Source organism: Symphalangus syndactylus, chromosome 6, assembly GCF_028878055.3.
Source record: "Symphalangus syndactylus isolate Jambi chromosome 6, NHGRI_mSymSyn1-v2.1_pri, whole genome shotgun sequence".
NCBI lineage: Eukaryota > Metazoa > Chordata > Mammalia > Primates > Hylobatidae > Symphalangus > Symphalangus syndactylus.
In genome coordinates this window covers 58,264,715-58,270,789 of record NC_072428.2, presented here as the reverse complement: position 1 = coordinate 58,270,789, position 6,075 = coordinate 58,264,715, and positions in this window count along the sequence as shown.

Sequence of the window (6,075 nt, the reverse complement as noted above, 5' to 3'; positions counted from 1 at the left end):
GAAATGTTTTTTAAAAAATAATGCTGGCAAATATGAGAATTTTGTTGGCTTTATTTTTGTTTACTTGTTGAGAAGATGAACATGAAATTAATAAGAAAATAGAGTTACAGCTTCTGGCAAGTATTTAGTAAGGCAAAGATTTAACACATTTCAGGGGATTTCTGCCACTTCCTTTTAGATCAGCAGTAATTTCTTATATTTGTCAACTCTCAATTTTTAGTTTTCATAGATACCTGGGTATTATAAGGCTGATTTGTAATTACTGATTTATACTTGGACTTTTGATATCATTATGTGTCCTTAAAAATAAGGTTATACAAGCTAACCTTCTTACCAGAATCACATGGCTAATTAGTGACTAAACTGATGTTTGGTACCACTCAGCCCAGTGTTCATTTCAGCACTGTCACTTGGTTTCCCTCATCTTGCAAGGTAGACTGAAAAAAAACTAATTTTCCTTTTTCTAACCAGACTCTCAGAATTTCTGAGTCTGTTAACAATAGGCAAGTAAAACATTCAGTTGAAATGGAAACTAAAATTTACTGAGACCTCTGTACCAGCCACTGTCCTGAGTTCTTTATTATGTATTATAATATTCTTAATTATCTTATGAGATACACTTTTATCCCACTTTGTAATTGAGGAAACTGAGTTATAGAGAGAGGCAAAATAACTTGCTTAAGGTCATGTAGATAGTGAATTGTGATTTTTGAGCCTGTGCTTTAAAACATCATACAGCCTTACCACCTACCAGCAGCAGAAAGCATGCACACTCTCCCCACTGCTGCAGGGTTTCAGTGTTAACATTTCAATGGCCAGTACGAGAGCTTCCCAAGTTTCTCTGCTACCCATCTGAGCAACACCCATAATTCTATCCTAGAATTTTGTCCATTCTTCAGTAAGCAGTCAGGACATTCTCACAGGCTAATATTAGCAATTCCATTTGAGTTCCTTTTAAAAGGAACAAATTTGTAATTGTGACTTTCCATGAAGCGTAAATTGCTCTGATAGCAAAATGTCGAGAAGATTCAGAGTGTACTCGGTTTGTTGTTGATGTTGCTGTGGTCAATGCAATATGCAAAAAGGCAGGAGACCAAAGCATGTGGGCACCTCTCTGGGCTTATTTCCTCATTAGACTAAGTGACTTTCAAAGATTGAGCTGTAACATTCACTAAATAGTTAGAACCGTAGCATTGAGAAAATAGAAGCTGAGAAAAAAGAGCAGGTCAGGCTTTTAAAAGATAAAATTTATAATGATCAGCCAGACAATATTTATTGATTTCATTTGAGCCTAATTTTAGGGTTGCTGGAATTGTTTTCTTTGTGTGTTCCTGATGTAGAGACACTTTAAAGGTACATAGACATTTCCCTTCCAAAATGTAAGTCATCTAAATGTTCCTAAAAGTTAGGGTTAGTGGTTCTCTGTTTTAGGTTCTATCATTTAAAAAATGTATTCATTAAGATATGGTCCCAACCGGACGTGGTGGCTCACACCTGTAATCCCAGCACTTTGGGAGGCTGAGGTGGGCAGATCACTTGAGGTCAGGAGTTTGAGACCAGCCTGGCCAATATGGTGAAACCCCGTCTCTACTGAAAATACAAAAATTAGCCAGGCATGGTGGTGGGCACCTGTAATCCCAGCTACTCAGGAGGCTGAGGCACAAGAATCGGTTGAACCCAGGAGGCAGAGGTTGCAGTGAGCTGAGGCCATAAGCTTGTTTAAATCTTTATAGGGGCTGGGCACGGTGGCTCATGCCTATAATCTCAGCACTTTGGGAGGCTGAGGTGGGTGGATCACCTGAGGTCAGGAGTTCCAGACCAGCCTGGCCAACATGGTGAAACCCTGTCTCTACAAAAATACAAAAAATTAGCTGGGTATGGTGATGGGGCACCTCTAATCCCAGCTACTTGGGAGGCTGAGGCAGGAGACTCCCTTGAACCCGGGAGGCGGATGTTGCAGTGAGCTGAGGTCACACCGTTGCACTCCAGCCTGGGCATCAAGAGCAAAACTCCATCTCAAAAAACAAACCAAAAAAGGTTATGTGGTTATGTATTTTTGAGGTTCTGTTAGGAGCTTTCTCAATATTGGTAAAGGTGAGAGATTATGTGCAGATGATCATAATATACAGGTTGAGTGTTCCTAATCTGAAATCTGAAATTCCCCAAAATCTGAAACTTTTTTGAGTGCTAACATGATGCTCAAAGGAACTGCTCATTGGGGCATTTTGGATTTCAGATTTTTGGATTAGGGATGCTTAACCAGTATAATGTGAATTATTCCAAAATTTTAAAAACATTCCAAAATCTGAAATACTTTTGATCCCAATAATTTCGCTTAAGGGATATTCAATTTGTATAGTCCTTTACTTTTAGAAGAAGACAGGTATGATTACTTACTGCTCAGAGATAATAGATATTTAGATGCAATTTATCTGCAGGATTTCAGATGGGTTCACTATTATATACCTGATTATCATGCAAATCCTGTTTTAAAAGTATAGAATGGATGAATCCATATCTGGGACTCATCTTTTGTGACCAATAACTGAATTCTAAGCATTGTCTCTCATGGGGATCCTCATAGAATTGTTGCCATCCCTTTATGAAGGAGCTGGAACATATTTTCACTAACATCTCACTCTGTTCATGTTTACATAAGTAAAATCAGTATCTAGAGAAACTTCATAATTTCAAATGACAAAAAAATGGATTATTTTGGAGATTACATGAATCACTAGTACATGTAAAGCACTTAGAACAACAGTGCCTAGAATATAGCTGAATAGATGGTAGTTGTTACTAACAGTAGTAATCCTTTTCATAACAGAAAGCAGCTACAAACATCAACTCACTATTTAGAATACATCTGATTAGCTTGAAGTTTAAAAATCCACTGAGCAATTAGACATCATGAAATCTATACTTATTTCTCGTAGGACCTCAGGCCTTCACTGCAAATCTCTACTCTTGCTCTATAAACAGGTCTGATGTACTTGAATATCTGGTTTCTAGGCACACAATGGGTTTGACAAGGAGAAAGAGGTGCTTGCATCAGTTTTATCAGTAGCAGCAGTAAATAGCTGACAGAATTATGAAAAAAGGTAAACATATATTCCCACAAAATATAGCAGCCTAAGCCTCTATAGTAAACAGTACAAATATAAGGACAGTGTAGCAATTTATGTTCATAAAATAATGACCCTGCATCAGCCCAAGTTATGATTGTAAATCCAAATCTGACTAAGCAGAATTTTTTTTTTTTTTTTTTTTTTTTTTTTTTTTGAGACGGAGTTTTCCTCTTGTTGCCCAGGCTGGAGTGCAGTGGCGTGATCTTGGCTCACCGCAACCTCCACCTCCCAGGTTCAAGCAATTCTCCTGCATCAGCCTCCCGAGTAGCTGGAATTATAGGCATGCGCCACCACACCCAGCTAATTTTGTATTTTTAGTAGAGACAGGGTTTCTCCATGTTGGTCAGACTGGTCTCAAACTCCCGACCTCAGCTGATCCACCCGCCTTGGCCTCCCAAAGTGCTGGGATTATAAGCGTGAGCCACCGCGCCTGGCCTAAGCAGAAAATTTTTGTTAGAAGGCTATCTGGTAGCTCACTAAATGGACAGGAAAGTTGAAATAAGCCAGGTTCATAAAAAGATGAAATCTACATGTTACGATTCCTCTGCTGCTGTTAGACTGATTTCTTGATTGTCCCTGTGTCTGTGAGTCACCACACTTAAGATGTAAACTTCTGGTTGGCACTGTGTGTCTTCCATTGCTGAGGGCAGAAGGAGTATCTGAGCCTTTCAGCTTCTACACTGGAAGGACGCTGCCCCTGTGCAGATGCTCACAGGAGTGGATTACCCCAGATAAGAAGGATGCTTAGATGCTGGATTGCAAAAAATGTACAGCTGTCTACTATAACCCCAAATCTTTTTTTAAAAAAGCTGCTATTCTATTGCACAAGTGCAGGCATGGAATAAGCAAACAGTTGGATTTAATCAAGTTGAGGCTAAGCTCTGTGAGTATGAGATAGAGGAGCAAGGGAGTTAAGGGTGTATGCATGTGATGATGACTGGCCAAGTAAGCTGCTTAAGGAGAAGAGGGTACTTGAGAGGGGTGAGAGATGTGAAAAAGTGGTGTTATTGTGTCCAGAATTGGTGGGTTCTTGGTCTCACTGACTTCAAGAATGAAGCCACGGACCCTTGCAGTGAGTGTTACAGTTCTTAAAGGTGGCGTGTCCGGAGTTTGTTCCTTCTGATGTTCGGATGTGTTCGGCCTTCTGGTGGGTTCATGGTCTTGCTGGCTCAGGAGTGAAGCTGCAGACCTTTGCGGTGAGTGTTACAGCTCTTAAGGCGGCACGTCTGGAGTTGTTCGTTCCTCCCGGTGGGTTCGTGGTCTCACTGGCTTCAAGAGTGAAGCTGCAGACCTTCGTGGTGAGTGTTACAGCTCATAAAGGCAGTGTGGACCCAAAGAGTGAGCAGCAGCAAGATTTATTGCAAAGAGCGAAAGAACAAAGCTTCCACAGTGTGGAAGGGGACCCGAGCGGGTTGCCACTGCTGGCTCGGGCAGCCTGCTTTTATTCTCTTATCTGGCCCCACCCACTTCCTGCTGATTGGTAGAGCCAAGTGGTCTGTTTTGACAGGGCGCTGATTGGTGCGTTTACAATCTCTGAGCTAGACACAAAGGTTCTCCCTGTCCCTACCAGATTAGCTAGATACAGAGTGTTGACACAAAGGTTCTCCAAGTCCCCACCAGAGCAGCTACAGAGTGTCGATTGGCGCATTCACAAACCCTGAGCTAGACACAGGGTGCTGATTGGTGTGTTTACAAACCTTGAGCTAGATACAGAGTGCTGATTGGTGTATTTACAATCCCTGAGCTAGACATAAAGGTTCTCCAAGGCCCCACCAGAGTAGCTAGATACAGAGTGTCCACTGGTGCATTCACCCTGAGCTAGACACAGGGTGCTGACTGGTGTGTTTACAAACCTTGAGCTAGATACAGAGTGTCGATTGGTGTATTTACAATCCCTTAGCTAGACATAAAGATTCTCCACGTCCCCACCAGACTCAGGAGCCCAGCTGGCTTCACCCAGTGGATCCCGCACCAGGGCTGTAGGTGGAGCTACCTGCCAGTCCTGCGCCATGTGCCCTCACTCCTCAGCCCTTGGGTGGTCGATGGGACTGGGCGCCCTGGAGCAGGGGGAGGCGCTCGTCGGGGAGGCTCGGGCCACACAGGAGCCCACGGAGCTGGGGGAGGCTCAGGCGTGGTGGGCTGCAGGTCCCAAGCCCTGCCCCGTGGGGAGGCAGCTAAGGCCCGGCAAGAAATCGAGCGTAGTGCCGGTGGGCTGGCACTGCTGGGGGACCCAGTACACCCTCCGCAGCTGCTGGCCCAGGTGCTAAGCCCCTCATTGCCCGGGGCCACTCCGAGTGTGGGGCCCGCCAAGCCCACGCCCACCCAGAACTCCAGCTGGCCCACAAGCGCCGCAAGCAGCCCCAGTTCCCGCTAGTGCCTCTCCCTCCACACCTCCCTGCAAGCTGAGGGAGCCAGCTCCGGCCTTGGCCAGCCCAGAAAGGGGCTCCCACAGTGCAGCAGCGGGCTGAAGGGCTCCTCAAGTGCCGCCAAAGTGGGAACCCAGGCAGAGGAGGCGCCAAGAGCGAGCGAGGGCTGTGAGGGCTGCCAGCATGCTGTCACCTCTCATTATCAGTGGACAGAAATTCCACGTGGAGGTCAAAGGATCACTGGAAATGGGGTCCTAGAGAGACTGAGCTGAAAAGGGGTCAGTGGTTAGAGAGTAGGGTGTCTGAGTTCATAGATTTCAGTTATTGGTAGTAAGTTCAAGGTTACCACCAAAATTGCAGCTGAAGCAAAGTAGAAGACAAAATTATCAAAGGAGAGATCCAATGAACTCCAGGACCATGAAGCTGGAAGGATCATCTTTGTATCTGTCACCAAGAAGTATAACTGTGGTGGTGGTAGAGAGTGAGACAGGAACTAAGATCTGAAAGGAACAAAGGGGAATTGAGGGGACTATATACTAGAAGACTGCAACAAGTACCCAGGTAACTGATGACATGTTTTT